Here is a 15,937-nt window from a genome sequence, read left to right as displayed (position 1 = left end):
CTGATAGACTGGCATACTCGACCCCCATAAACTCAGCCTTGTGCGGTAGTGGTGCCAGTCAGGCAGGGGAAATTAGAACTAAATCATGAAACTTACTTTATTCTTTGATACATTCTTTAAATACATTCATTAAAAAAATAAAAATATAAAAGATGAACAAAAGTGTATTAATAAAAATAAAAGGATTTGTTCCATAAAATTTGGGTTCAGTTACATGTGGCCTTAAGACTGCAGGTTCCCCAGCCCTGCCATAGACCCTTCCGAGAATAATATTTTATATGTATAAAATGAAATTCATTGCATTATAAAATAAAACATTTGAAATAGTTATAAAAATTAAGGAAAAGTTTGTGATATAGGTATGTATGCTTTATTAACATAATAAGATCTAGTGATGAGTCTAATAAAGGCCAAAGTTTGAAGTGATGAACATAAATGACATTTCCAGAGTTTACAATAATCGTAATGTGATCTAAAGCATCTATGCTTTCTGTTGGTGATACAGAGGTAGGTACAGCTAATTCTGTTTGTTGCTCACATTCATAATTTTTACTTTTAATAAAGTAAGATGTCATTTTTTTCCCATCCAAATTTACACACCATCTGACTTCTATTCAAGGACTTCATGCGAAAAAAATCTTAGAGTCTTGAATGGATTGTGAAATTTTAACATAGAATTATAATTGATACTCATAATAATAGTGATTCATCAAGAAAAATTTAATTGCAACGAGTATACTCTCTTTAAGAAGATATGGAAGTGTATAATAGATTTTGGTAATAGTTTTCTACCATTTGTTGATTTTTTTTTTCTTTTTTGGGTACCTATAAAGCTATCCTATGGAAAATTTAACTAGAATGTTTCATTTCCCAAGCATTTTGGATAACTTAATTTTAGTGTATCACTTATTTATTACATGCCCTTGTAAATAAGATATGGTGGAAGAATTACAAAATGAAAACAATCAAGGATGAAAGAAATTAAAATGCCATATATTTAAAATTTTTAATGAGTTTTAGTATTTAAAGTACTTACTATGTGCTGGGTCCTTTAATTCATTATCTCATCAAATCCCTGTTATACAGCTGAAAACACTCAAGGTTATACACTTAATAAGTAGAGCCAGGATTTAAACCTAGGCAGTCTGACCTCAAAGCACATACTTTTAACCACTAAACTGATGATTTTTAGTCCTTTGACTATTGGCCACTATTAATTTTCTTATTAGTGCAACACATTTGCTACCTCAAAATGTTTATGTACTTCTTAGTATTCCAGGTAAAATTCCACTCAGTGACTAAAAGGGATTTTTTCGAAATTCTTCTTTTGCAGTAGTAGTGATTATATCCAATACCACCTTTAAATAAGTGGGCTACCAGTTGGGGTTGGAAATAGTTTTGTTTTACAGAAATTTGTTGTAATAGAGTTTTTGCTTAAAAAAGGAAATCCACCTATACCTTTACCTGCCCTCCAGACATACTTTCCCATCTGAAATCTAAAGCTTTATTTTATAATGGTGCCACTATATTTTTATATTGACTATTACCAAGGTTATACATAAAACATGATTTATGTAGTTGCATATGAGGTGGCTAAAAATAATAAATAAAAAATAAAACATTTATAAATACTAATCTATAGAGTTCTAGATTATTCCTGTTATGGAGGCAAGTGATTATATAATCCCAAATTCATTTTTGTTAGGTACTAGAGCAAATTCATTGGTTGGTTAGCCTTTTTGATTACTGTACTTGTTTGCATTTGCATTAATGAACTTATATTTCTGTTCACATTTTGCTAAGGTTAAAATTAAGGCTGGGTGCAGTGGCTCACGCCTGTAATCCTAGCACTCTGGGAGGCCAAGGCATGCGAATTGCTCGAGGTCAGGAGTTCGAAACCAGCCTGAGCAAGAGCGAAACCCCGTCTCTACTATAAATAGAAAGAAATTAATTGGCCAACTAATATATATATAGAAAAAATTAGCCGGGCATGGTGGCACGTGGCTGTAGTCCCAGCTACTCGGGAGGCTGAGGCAGGAGGATCACTTGAGCCCAGGAGATTGAGGTTGCTGTGAGCTAGGCTGACGCCATGGCACTCACTCTAGCCTGGGCAACAAAGTGAGACTCTGTCTCAAAAAAAAAAAAAAAAAAAAATTAAAAGGAACATAGCCTAGAAGCATTTGGATGCCTTAGGATAAAGTAGGCTAGGATTATACCTCAAATTTTTAAATCCTGTTTACATGTCCGGTGTCATACAGAGCACACTTTAGCACACTTTATTGTTGAAAATAAAGTTGAAACATTTTCATTCATTTAACTTATTTGAATTATAATGGTAGAAATGTCTCCATCTGGAAAAAGAAAGGAAAATAATCATGTTTTTTATATTGCAGTCTGGAATACACTAAAAAAGGTTCTGGTTTTATATACTGAAAGAAACATTTACATTCAGAAAGTAATAAAGGTACAAAAATGTTAAAAGATAACTAAAAACAAGAAAATTACTGGATAATTGTTAATTACACTAATCTGGATAATGAAAGTGTGCCAAGGTCCTAATGTTACATGGATTCTTCAGTGAGAGGCCACATTATTATAACTTGAGTGCAAAGGTTAATTAAAATGTACTTAGGAATAAATATAATTAATATAGATTAGTATATATACTTATTAATGTATCTATATTTTCATATATCTTTGTAGCTTTGTCATGGAATTTTATAAAGGACACTGGCTCTAATACTGTGTATACCATTTTACCAGTTTAATTAGATTATAAGTGCCATTGTTCAGATTTTATATCTAGAATGCACATTTACATATTCTGCCTGGTATAAGTGATTTGGAGCCCAAGTCAACCAAATGTTATTTTGTATTGTTTGCATAAAAGTCAAGTTAGTTTCTATACTTACCAGTTCAGAATCTCATCTTTATGAAGTCAAATTAATTCAGTTTAAGAAACTGTACACTAAGAGCATTATTTTGTCCTGAAGAAGATTTTTGGCATGTAATAAATTATGCACAAATCTTTGAGATTAAAAAAAAACATTGTTCCTCACAAAAACTTATTACACAAATGTTCAGAGTGGCACTATTCATAATAGCCAAAAAGTAGAAAGAACCTAAATCTCCATCAGCTGATGAATGAACAAACAAAATGTGGTATGTTCATATAATGGAATAGTATTGATAACAAAGAACAAGGTACTGATACATGTTGCAACATGTATTTTTTTTTTTTTTTGAGACAGAGTCTCGCTTTGTTGCCCAGGCTAGAGTGAGTGCCGTGGCGTCAGCCTAGCTCACAGCAACCTCAAACTCCTGGCTAAAGCAATCCTGCTGCCTCAGCCTCCCAAGTAGCTGGGACTACAGGCATTCGCCACCATGCTCGGCTATTTTTTTGTATATATATTAGTTGGCCAATTAATTTCTTTCTATTTATAGTAGAGACGGGGTCTCGCTCTTGCTCAGGCTGGTTTCGAACTCCTGACCTCGAGCAATCCGCCCGCCTCGGCCTCCCAGAGAGCTAGGATTACAGGCGTGAGCCACCGCGCCCGGCCTTTTTTTTTTTTTTGAGACAGAGTCTCACTCGGTTGCCTGGGCTAGAGTGCCATGGTGTCAGCCTAGCTCACAGCAACCTCAAACTCCAGGGCTCAAGTGATCCTCCTGCCTCAGCCTCACAAGTAGCTGGGACTACAGGCATGCGCCACCATGCGTGGCTAATTTTTTCTATATATTTTTTTAGTTGGCTAATAACAGGGTCTCGCTCTTGCTCAGGCTGGTTTCGAACTTCTGACCTTTAGCCATCCGCCTGCCTCGGCCTCCCAGAGAGCTAGGATTATAGGGGTGAGCCACCGTGCCAGGCCTACAACATGTATCTTGAAGCTTGAAAATATTCTGTCTAGTGAAAGAAGCCTGCCATAAAAGGCCACATATAGTTTGATTCCATTTATATGAAATGATCAGAAGAGGCATATCTGTAGGGACAGAAGGTAAATTTACTGATTGCTAGGAATTAGGGGTAGGGGAAATGGGGAGTGATTGCTAATGAGTATCGAGTATTTTAGGGAGGAGGTGAAGAAATGTTCTAAAATTAGATAATGGCCATGGTAGCACAGCTCTGTGAATATACTAAAACCTTTTAAAGAGTTAATTTTATGTTATGTGAATTATCTCAATATAGATGCTTTTTTTAAAAAAAAAACAATAAGAACAAGCTTTGGTGAAAGCTTGTTAAATAATAAGTTAAAATAAGAGCTATTTTAAATATCTCATAAATGAGATATCTCATAAATGAGATATTTAAAATATCTCACCCGAATCCCTGGTGAACACCACCACCCTTTGAGCACCATAGTGTTAATCAGTCTGTACCAATTTGATGGTGAGTGTATGTGAAGCCCATTATTCTGATCTTGTGTCACCTCACTTTGGATAATGGGCTTAAGCTCATTCCAGGATAATATAAGCGGCGCTAGCTCGCTCGCTCGCTGTTGTTTCTTAGAATTGAGTAATATTCCATTGTAAACATGCCAGATTTTAACAATCCACTCATGAACTAACGGGCACTTGGGTTGTTTCCACGTCCTTGCAATAGTGAATTGTGCTGCCATAAACATGAGATATTTGCCTCTTTTCAGGTTACTGAAGATAAATATAACATTCTTGTAACACTGTAAATGTGAAAATTTTACAGCTAATAAGAGGCTTTTCCTTCAGTGTAAACAACAATGTAATTTAGATTTTTTTAAATATAATAAGTGTTTCCTGTCAAAAGTCTTAATATGTTGGAGGTACAGTTGACCCTTGAACAATGCGGGGGGGTTAGGAGCACCGAACCCTGTCCAGTCAAAAATCTGAGTATAACTTTTGACTTTCCGTAAACTTAACTGTTAATAGCATATTATTAACCAGAAGCCTTACCAATAATGTAAAGAGTCAACTTAAATTTCATATGACATATATATTATATACTGTATTACAATTTAAGCTAGAGAGAACATTAAGAAAATAACAAGAAGGCCGGGCACGGTGGCTCACGCCTGTAATCCTAGCACTTTGGGAGGCCGAGGCGGGCAGATTGCTCAAGGTCAGGAGTTCGAAACCAGCCTGAGCGAGACCCCGTCTCTACCAAAAATAGAAATAAATTAATTGACCAACTAAAAATATATATACAAAAAATTAGCCGGGCATGGTGGCGCATGCCTGTAGTCCCAGCTACTCGGGAGGCTGAGGCAGTAGGATTGCTGAGCCCGGGAGATTGAGGTTGCTGTGAGCCAGGCTGACGCCACGGCACTCAATCTAGCCTGGGCAACAAAGTGAGACTCTGTCTCAAAAAAAAAAAAAAAGAAAAGAAAATAACAAGAGAAAATATATTTATTAAGTGGAAGTGGATTATCATAAAGGCATTCATCCTTGTCATCTGTACATTGAGGAGGCTGGCGGGGAGGAGGGTGGTCTTGCTGTCTCAAGGGTGGCAGAGGCAGAAGAGGTAGAGGATGTGGAGCGGGAGGCAGCAGAGGCAGGCACATTTGGTGCAACTTGCCTTGGAAAAGATCTGTGTGTAAGTGGACCTGTGCATTCTAACGTGGTGTTCAAGGGTCACCTGTATTTTCATCAATTTTATTTGCTTAATAAAACATAGTGAAAATTATCTTTTAAATAGTATTATATTTTATTGAAAATAAATATTCACAGTTATGATCACGGCACTCACTCTAGCCTGGGCAACAAAGCGAGACTCTGTCTCAAAGTAAATAAATAAATAAATAAATAAAAGAATAAGAAGACATGAGAAAAGAGGAAAGACATCAGTGGAGACCTTGAGGGCCTTTTATTCTGAAGGGGATGGGATAGGGGAATTGAATTTTTAACACAAGGGCTTGATCAGATTTTAATTGAAAAAGGTAACTATGATAGCAATGTGGAACGGGTATCCAAAGTGTGTATTGGGGTAGAGACTGGAGGCAAGGAGAACAGTTAGGATGCTAATGAAATAATCTGGATGAAATGTGAGTGTGAGAAAGACCTGGGATAGTGGCACTAAGAAGAGATAGTACAGGAAGCAAATTTAGTGTGTTTACTGTGTAGAGCTTGCCTAAAACAACTTTTTTGAGGATTCCCCCTCCAGATAATTTTATTAGAATGTTATAATAAAATCATATATATAAAATGTTATAGTAAAATATAACATTTTAATAAAAATATCTTAAAACATAATGCTCAGTATGAATTTCCTATATTCTTAAAGGACTATGAAATTAAAGTTTACATATTAAATATGGAAAAATATAAACTAATAAAAGTAATATCTATGTGGTGCATGATTTTTATTTTTTGCAAGTTAAATCACCTCTTGAAACATAAATGTAGGACTAACTGCCACAGTTTAGTTTCTTTTAAATTTGGCATGTCTGTACTAACTGCTGTGTTCCATATGTCTCAATTCTCTCACCACTTTACTAGAATTTTTGAGAGACCTTTGTTCATTTTTTGACTAATGTCATTTAGCTTTCATGTGGCCAGAAAGAATAATTTGTTATCTATTTCTGTCCCATTTGCTTAAGACAAAGTACTATTATTTGGTGCTAACAAGATCATAAATAAAACACAGGCTCTGAACTCACGTGGTGGTACTTATTTATAAGTGGGAATCAAGGTGATTGGGACTATGCTTACAATATTATAGATTACTGAAATCACAAAATGGAAAAAATATTCCTGTAGAGAATTCAAAGAATCTAGTTTGAAAAACACTGATGTAGATAGAGGTTATTTAAAAATCTTTTTGTCACATTCCTAAAGTGAAATTTGTTGAGTATGACAAATAGAGTCAAGCAATGCGAGGCAAATAGGACACATAAATATGAACCTGATTCTACATGGAAGTAAAAGGATAAAGGCTGTAAAGGGTTTAGATACTCATCTATGGAAAAGGACAATTTCGCAGGATTCTTCTTTTCCTTTTGTTCCTAAAGCAAGTATGCACTCTGTAAAATTTTCATGAGTTTTATTTCTGGAAGTAGAACTTTAGTGTTTATATATGATTATAAGCATGCAGATGGCAGTATAAAGGTCAGTGAAAAAGTGGGTAAAGGGTTAAAGAACTCTGATTTGATCCTGGTTTTCTTCATTCTATGACCTCCATCCCCCCACTCCCACCTAAAAAATTAGACTCAGTAGAAAAAGTCACAAGATTGTACTATTTTTTAAGAAAAATTAAAAATGATCATAGTAATAGTTTCTTTGATGTAACAAATTAGCACAAACTTAGTGGCTTAAAAGCATCCCAGCTATCTTACAGATCTGGAGGCCAAAAGTCTGAAATGGGTTTCACTGGGCTAAAATGAAGTTGTCAGCAGGGCTGCATTTCTTTCTGGAAATTTTAGGGCAGCATCTGTTTTCTTGCCCTTTCTAGCTTCTGGAGGTGACAACATTCATTAGCTCATGACCCCTTTCCATCTTCAAAGCCAGAAAATGGCTGGTTGAGTCTTCCTCACATCTCATCACTCTGACACTCTTCTGCATCCACCTTTCACTTTTAAGGACCCTTGTGATTACATCGGGCCCACCCAGATAGTCTGGGATAATCTCCCCAGCGCAAGGCTAGAAGATTAGCAGCCTTAATTCTACTTTGCCATGCGTCTTAATCTGTTTATAAAGTAATACCTGAAGCTATAAAATAATAACCTGAGGCTATATAATTTATAAACAAAGAGGTTTATTTGACTTGGATTCTGCAGGCTACACAGAAGCATGGTGTTGGCGTCTGCCTCTGGTGAGGGCCTCATGCTGCTTCCACTTATGGTGGACGGGAAAGGGGAACCAGTGTATGCAGAGATCACATGGTGAGCGATGAGGCAAGTGAGGAGGGATGGAGGGGAAGTGCCATGCTTGCTTTTAAACAACTTGCTCTTGTCGGAACTAATAGAGAACTCACCCCTGAGAAAGGGCATTAATCTATTCATGAGGGATCTGCCCCCATGACCCAGACACCTCCCATTAGGCCCCACTTCAAACATTGGGGACCAAATTTCAGCATGCGATTTGGAGGGGGACAGACATAAAAACTATATCACTATGTAATGTATTCACAAGTTCCAGAAACTGGGATATGGACATCTTTGGTAAGGTGGACAGAGGAGGATATTATTCTGGCTATTAAGCTATTTGCAATTTATTGGGTTCTCTTGAGTTTAAGAACAACTTCCTCTCTTTCCTCTAGCTCATTCCCACTTTATTCATTCAAAAAATACTTGGCCACCTACTCAACATATCTACTGTCAAATGGTACAGAAAATTCAAATACACTAAGGATTAGGAAGAAGTCTTGGTTTTGTCAACTAAATTTTGTTGTTGATAACTCAAGACTTTCACTGTGGTAGTATTGACATATTTTAAATTTAAGTAGGTTTAAGAGTGAATGAAAGGTGCAAAATGGAGAGCTTGGCCATCTATGAGTATTAGAGTATTACCCTAGAGGATGTTTTTTCATAATGGGAGGTATTTTAGTGAGAGAGATGAGATAGAGGACAGGGATTCATGGATGGAGCCAGTTTCATCAAGAGGTGTGAGGCTCTAGGTTAAAAAAAAACACACAGAATACTTGATTTTGAAAAAGGGGAAGACCCATTAGAGACTAGGGAAAAGATTGGAATGGGTAAAAATGAAGATAAATTTTTGGTAGGGGTAGGCGGAAAGTTAACTATTCATACTTGATATTCTCAACTTTCTCAGTAAAATAGGAAGGAGAGCTGTATGATCATATTTAGGGGCATGACAAAAGTAGAGGGAGAATGAACAACTAACCAAAGAAAAGAAAAAAGGGCCTATTAAGGTCCTAAGATAGGAGATCATGAGTTTATAGAGGCATTTTCCCCTGTGTTGTATGATTCCTGCCTGCCCCCCACCCCCCCCAGCATTTGGTGGCCTTAAATGTATGGGGTGTGTGTTTCATATCCATAGGGTTTGTTAATAGAGACTTGCATTGCTAATGAATGTGTGAATAAGTATATAAAATTAGTGCTTTTAAAAGATACACTTAGTACATTATATTGGTACTTTTCTTTTAGTGTAAAATAAACAACTCTTATAAAAAAAAATCTTGTTCCCATCTCAAGAAACTCAAATGAGCAAGGTGCAGTGGCTTGCACCTACAATCCCAGTTACTCAAGAGGCTAAGGCGGGAGGATCACTTGAGGCCAAGAGTTTGAAACCAGCCTGAGCAATACAGCGAGACTCCATCTCATAAAAAGAAAAAATTCAAATGACAGAAGAAAAGTTCATATGCCAAATGAGAATGAGAGGGGAGTGCAGAAATAAAGGGATGAGAGAGGCATTTAAAATTTAATTAATATTCATTCTGTAGATAGTTATTGAGCATCTACTGTATAATCAGGCTTTGAGTTGGGCATTGTGGATAAAACTTAGATGCTTTTCATACTTTGGTTTTTTTCCCTAAGAGTCCTTAGTCTGTAAAATTCAGCTTTCTGGGTTGGAGGCCAAAACCTTTCCCACTCAGATTCTTTCTCTTTCCCTCCATCTCCAGTCCCCACTCCCACTCAGGATACCCCTGATGGATCTGTGTACGCCCCCAGTGTTTACTCAGCACAGTGTGAAAAACCAACAGTCTAAGGAATATTAATATTTGAAGTTATAATGAGGACACCTCATTATAAGAGTAATAGTCATACGTAAAACAAATACAGTCAGCCCTCAGCATCTGTGAGTTCCGAATCCCTGGATTCAACCAACCACAGATCAAAAATTTAAAAAAAAATTGCATCTGTACCGAACATGTGCAGACTTTTTTCTTGTCATTATTCCCTAAACAATACACTGTAGCAACTATTTACATAGCATTTACATTTTATTAAGTATTATAAGTAATCTAGAGATGATTAGAGCATACAGAAGGATGTGCATAGGTTATATGCAAATACTATGACATTTTATGTCAGGAACTTGAGCATCATTGGATTTGCAATAGGCCCTGGAACTCCTTCATGGCTACTGAGGGATGACTTTAATGTGAAATACATAAAGGGGTAAATATAAATACAGGTACTCAGATGAGGAGAATCTGGCTTACCAGCAGACATTTAGTAAAAACATGAGAATTTCATTGCCTGACATCTCAGTGTAAGCCAGCAATGGCGATGGTTGCCCGAAGAACAGTTTATCTTGGAAGAATAGAACTGTGTTGTCCAAAATAAAGCAGTTGCCTTTTCCTCACCTCCACTAGTCGGACCACAGCTAGATTATTATGTTTTTTTTTTTGTTTTTTTTTTTTTCTTTTGAGACAGAGTCTCACTTTGTTGCCCAGGCTAGAGTGAGTGCCGTGGCGTCAGCCTAGCTCACAGCAACCTCAATCTCCGGGGCTCAGCGATCCTTCTGCCTCAGCCTCCCGAGTAGCTCGGACTACAGGCATGTGCCACCATGCCCGGCTAATTTTTTTTGTTTTGTATATATATTTTTAGTTGGTCAATTACTTTTCTTTCTATTTTTGGTAGAGACGGCGTCTCGCTCAGGCTGGTTTCGAACTCCTGACCTTGAGCAATCCGCCCGCCTCGGCCTCCCAAAGTGCTAGGATTACAGGCGTGAGCCACCGCGCCCGGCCGGATTATTATGTTTTTTAAGCAGCTTTATTGAAATATAATTGACATACAATAAATTGCACATACTTACACAATTTTATAAACTGACATAGGCATACACCCATGAAACTAAAACCAAAATCAAGATAATGAATTGTACCACAAATTTCGTTGTGCTCTTTTATAAATCCTTTCTCTTGTTCCTTCCTACTCCTCTCTCTCCTTGCCCACAGGAAACCACTTATCTGATTTCTGTCACTATAGGTTAGTTTGCATTTTGTAGAATTTTATTAAAATAGAATCATAGTATGTCTTCTTTTCTTGTCTATTTTTTTCCACTTAGCATTATTTTGAGAGTTTTTTATATTATTATGTCTCTCAATAGTTCATTTTTTATTGCTAAATAGTATTCCATAGTATGAATATGCCACCATTTCTTTATCTGTTCACCTGTCGTTGGAGATTTCTGGTTGTTTCCAGGTTTTGTCTTACTACAAACACAGCTACTATGAACATTCTGTACAAGTGTTTGTATGGACATATGCTTTCATTTCTCTTGGGTAAATAGCTAGTAGTGGAATGGCTGGATCATACGGTAGGTATGTGTAACTTTTCAAGAAATTGCCAAACTGTTTTCCCTAGTGATTATACCATTTGACATTCCCACCAGCTGTATTTGAGTGTTCCAGTTCCTCCTGACTTCTTAGGATTAATCCTTTCAATTTCAGCCATTGGAATAGGTATATGGTGGTATTTCATTGTCCTTTTAATTTGCATTTCCCTAGTAATTATGATGTTGAGCATCTTTTCATGTGTAACTGTGCTGTTCACACATAATCTTTGCTAAAATGTCTGTATTTTCTCCTCATTGTTTACGGGATACCTTTTGTCAGTATTTATTTACAGGTGACACACATTAGAACATTAGATTAAACATCTACAGTTGGTTTTTTTTTCTTTCTCTTTTAGAGATGAGGTCCGGCTTTGTCACCGGGACTGGAGTGCAGTGGCACAATTGTAGCTCACAGCAGCCTTGAACTCCTGGGCTTAAGCGATCCTCCTGCCTCAGCCTCCCAAGTAGCTGGGACTACACGTGCCACCCATGCCCAACTAACTCAAAAAATTTCCTAAAAGCAATAAAGTCATAACAAGGTAACATATGCATGGAGAAATATGAAAAAGGTATGACAGACTACTTTGTGATATAGCAAAATTTAAGGGTTGATTATATAAATTCAAGTATTAAATCCACTTTTTTTTTTTTTAATTTCTTTTTCTGGAGAGTGTCATTCTTGTTGCCCAGGCTAGAGTGCCGTGGCGTCAGCCTAGCTCACAGCAACCTCAAACTCCTGGGCTCAAGCAATCCTCCTGCCTCAGCCTCCCGAGTAGCTGGGACTATAGGCATGCACCACCATGCCCGGCTAATGTTTTTTTGCCTATATATTTTTAGTTGGCCAATTAATTTCTTTCTATTTATAGTAGAGACGGGGTCTCGCTCTTGCTCAGGCTGGTCTCGAACTCCTAAGTTCAAACAGTCCACCCGCCTCGGCCTCCCAGAGTGCTAGGATTACAGGCATGAGCCACTGCACCTGGCCTAAATCCACTTTTTTTAATCATTAGCTGACAGAACCATCTCAACTCAGATTGGCTAGTCCCTACGTCACTTCCAAAATTAAGAGTACTGGCGGTTGTATGTTAGAACTTGCTTAAACTGGCTTACAAGTGCCAATTAAAAAATTTTTAAGAATTTTACAGGCTGACTATTAAACACAGCCATTATTAAAAAATAATTATATAAACTGACAATTATTAATATATTAAATTCCAGTGTATGAGACTCGATAATACTTAAAATCACTTCCTAATCATTCTACTATAGACATACTTTATTTCATTGTACTTCATTTTTTTTTTTTTTTTTTTTTGAGACAGAGTCTCACTCTGTTGCCCAGGCAAGAGTGAGTGCCGTGGCGTCAGCCTGGCTCACAGCAACCTCAATCTCCGGGGCTCAGCGATCCTACTGCCTCAGCCTCCCGAGTAGCTGGGACTACAGGCATGCGCCACCATGCCCGGCTAATTTTTTGTATATATATTTTTAGTTGGTCAATTAATTTATTTCTATTTTTGGTAGAGACAGGGTCTCGCTCAGGCTGGTTTCGAACTCCTGACCTTGAGCAATCCTCCTGCCTCGGCCTCCCAAAGTGCTAGGATTACAGGCGTGAGCCACCACGCCTGGCCCAGTGTACTTCATTTTATTGCATGTCACAGATACTGCATTTTTTACAAATTGAAGGTTTGTGGGAACCCTGAATCAAATTATTGGTGCTAATTTTGCAACAGTGCGTGCTCACTTTGTTAGCATTGTTTTTTAAATTGAAGCATGCACTTTTTTAGACATAATACTATTGCACAATTAATAGACTATAATGTAAACATAACTTATATATGCACTAGGAAATGAAAAAAATTCATGTGACTCACTTCACTGTGATAATGGCTTTATTACAGTGGTCTGGAACCAAAACTGCAGTATCTCCAAAGTATGCCTGTACATTTTACTGTTATCCATGTTTTTGTGGTTTCATCTGTGTATCCACATGGTAGAAGTATTATATGACAGTTTGATAGTGTGTACCTCTTGCCGACTCTGCGTTCAGTGATGTCCTTATGTAGCTTGACACAGTACCACAGTAGGAGCACTTGCCCCAGGGAACTCTGTAAACACCACACATCAGAGCTGCCCCCACCAAAGCTAGTTGTTAAACATTCACCAGCACACCAGTGATGACAGGGCCCTTCAAACTGTATGACTAGTGTCCATAATGAATAATTGAGCCTTTAGTTACATGGAGAATTCAAGTTCATGAAACAACTACTTAAGAAGAGGGAAATATTTTTGCTGTAAAATAAAGCTTATAACATCTATTTTCCTTGGGCTCGATTTTTTCCTTACTTCCAGGTTCCCTAAGGTTATGAAAGCCAAAGTCTGACTACTAGATAAGGGGGGATACGGATACCTTATTTCTGTGGTCCCAAGTGAAAACATAACATATATCATTTGGAGTAGAGCTAGAAAAGGTGTTAAATACATAAAAATGTGCTAGGCAAAAAAAAAAAAAAAAAAAAAAAAACCACCAAAAACCAAAAAACTCTATGCAACCATAATTCTGCATAACTAAAATTCTATTCATTTATATAAGGGGAAAGAAGATTAAAATGAGAGGGAGCAAAATATGATACAAGAGGAGTGTTTGTTCTAACCCCCAAAACAGCTTTTTAATGGATTAAGCACATTTTGTCCAAAGTTACCAAAGATCCTGGGTGTTATTAGGAATTTAAGTTCCTGGGTAGATTCAGTAAAATCCTACAGCAGTCCAGAGAAAACCAAATAAACTCTCGGGGAAAGTTTTTTTAGTGTAAATGAAACTGCTAAGGTTTAGTGTCCTTTACAATTTATATAATTTATTAAAAGTATTAGGAGAAACTAAAGATTTCTTACATATTAGGGTCTTCTAAATGAAAAGCATATACATTTAAAATGTAAAAAAAACATGCATATGACTTTCAATAAGGTATTTGATTATGTCCCTTTTCCTTTGTTACCCAGCTCACCTATTAATCTGCTCTGTTGTGGCAAAGAACACAATTGTCCTCCGATGTCCTTTCTCCTCCTCTTCCATTAGTATCAGAAACCCCAAATTTTAGCTGGGTACATTGCTACACAGGTGAAGACTTTATTTCCTTGCACTCCCTTGAAGATCTGGCCAAGTAACCACATTTTGGCGCATAGGACATAAGTGGAAATGATGGCTACAACTTCTGTAATATGATCTTAAAAAGAAGAGGTATACTCTTTTTCTGTTTCCCATTCTCAAATACATCATGGTAAGGAGCTGGAACTGCTGTATTACTTAGGCCATGATATAGAAAGCCATATGCTGAGTTTAGCAGAAGCTAGAAGTAGCTTCAATTCCTAGCACCCAAACTGCCTTGTTAGTCCTGAACTGATTATTCCCGGAATATGAGAGAAAAATTTCATCTTAAGTCATTACTATTTTGGCCTTAGAGCAATCAAACCTATATCCCAAGTAATAAGTGTTTTCTACATTCTCCCATATAATTATATATATATGTATATGTGTATACATCTACAAATATAAATATTTTTGAGTATGCCCACAAACAAATATATATGCAAACATTTATGCATGTTGATATTTGTTTTACAGACTAGAATCCTATGTTTTTCTCCATCTTTTCATGTAGCAATATCTGTGGAAATCACAACTTAATTCATGCAACTTTAATTCACTCCTTTTGAAAGCTATATAATATTTTCCTCCTTTTCGAAAGTGGTTTATTTTTTTTTTATTTCAGCATATTACGGGGGTACAAATGTTTAGGTTACCCATATTGCCCTTGCGTCACCTGAGTCAGAGCTTCAAGCATGTCCATCCCCCAGACGGTGAGCACCGCACCCATTAGGTGTGAATATGCCCAACCCCTCCTCCCCCTCCCATCTGCCCGACACCCGATGAATGTTATTACTATATGTGCACTTAAGTGTTGATCAGTTAGTACCAATTTGATGGTGAGTACATGTGGTGCTTATTTTTTCATTCTTGTGATACTTCACTTCGAAGGATGGGCTCAAGCTCTATCCAGGATAATACAACAGGTGCTAGATTACCATTGTTTTTTGTGGTTGAGTAGAACTCCATGGTGTACATATACCACATTTTATCCATCCACTTATGTATTGTTGGGAACTTGGGTTGTTTCCACATCTTTGCAATTGTGAATTGTGATGCTATGAACATTCTAGTGCAGATGTCTTTTTTATAGAGTGTCTTTTGTTCTTTTGGGTACATGCCCAGTAATGGGATTGCTGGATCAAATGGTAGTTCTACTTGTATCTCTTTGAGGTATCTCCATATTGCTTTCCACAGAGGTTGCACTAGTTTGCAGTCCCACCAGCAGTGTAGGAGTGTTCCTATTGCTTGGCATCCACGCCAGCATTTATTGTTTTGGGACTTTCTGATAAAGGCCATTTTCACTGGGGATAAGCGATATCTGATTGTGGTTTTGATTTCCATTTCCCTGATTAGAGATGTTGAGGATTTTTCGTATGTTTGTTAGCCATTAGTCTATCTTCTTTTTTTATTATTATTATCATTTTAACTTTTTTTAAATTTTAACATATTATGGGGGTACAAGTGTTAAGGTTACATATATTGCCCATGCCTCCCTTCCCCTCAAGCAAGAGCTTCAAGCATGTCCATCCCCCAAACGTTGCACCTCTTACTCATTGTGGTTGTATATACCCATCACCTCCTCCCCCC

General features: G+C 37.1%; 1 long non-coding RNA gene across 1 annotated transcript in view; it reads left to right on the top strand.

Moving 5' to 3' along the window:
* Positions 1-15,937, top strand: part of LOC105874815 (uncharacterized) — a 37,444-nt gene that overhangs the window by 5,447 nt on the left and 16,060 nt on the right. Inside the window, exon 2 of the long non-coding RNA XR_012915722.1 lies at positions 11,565-11,777. This is a non-coding gene — a long non-coding RNA (uncharacterized LOC105874815). The remainder of the gene's footprint in view (positions 1-11,564; positions 11,778-15,937) is intronic.

The sequence above is a fragment of the Microcebus murinus genome, chromosome 29, assembly GCF_040939455.1.
Source record: "Microcebus murinus isolate Inina chromosome 29, M.murinus_Inina_mat1.0, whole genome shotgun sequence".
In the NCBI taxonomy this organism is placed as follows: domain Eukaryota; kingdom Metazoa; phylum Chordata; class Mammalia; order Primates; family Cheirogaleidae; genus Microcebus; species Microcebus murinus.
This window is presented reverse-complemented; position numbering and strand designations above follow the sequence as displayed.